The sequence below is a fragment of the Plasmopara halstedii genome (genome assembly GCF_900000015.1).
Source record: "Plasmopara halstedii genome assembly, contig: Scaffold_3060, whole genome shotgun sequence".
NCBI lineage: Eukaryota > Oomycota > Peronosporomycetes > Peronosporales > Peronosporaceae > Plasmopara > Plasmopara halstedii.
The window spans coordinates 147,131-147,481 of NW_020189964.1; positions in this window are offsets into that span (position 1 = coordinate 147,131).

Below are 351 nucleotides of genomic sequence, written 5' to 3' on the forward strand. Positions count from 1 at the left end.
CCCATGAGTTTGGACTTTGTATTTAGCCTGCCGAAAGATTCGGCGGGCAACACGGGTGTCGTGTTATTCGTCGATCGGTTGAGCAAGATGACTCATTTGGCGGCGGTAACAGCTGAGTGGCGTGTCTTGAGCCTCATAGAAGATGCGGTATTTCAAATTCTCATCATGAGGAACCACAATTCGTGGTGTATCCGCTGAATCGGTGCTATAATATAGCTATCTATTATTTAACGAATATCGGTGCAATCGTGCACGCAGTCTTTATGACAATTTCTTGTCCGAGTCTCCCAACTCCTTGCTCCCTAGAGCCCGTAGCAACGCTACACACATCCCATCACTCGCATACGCGGT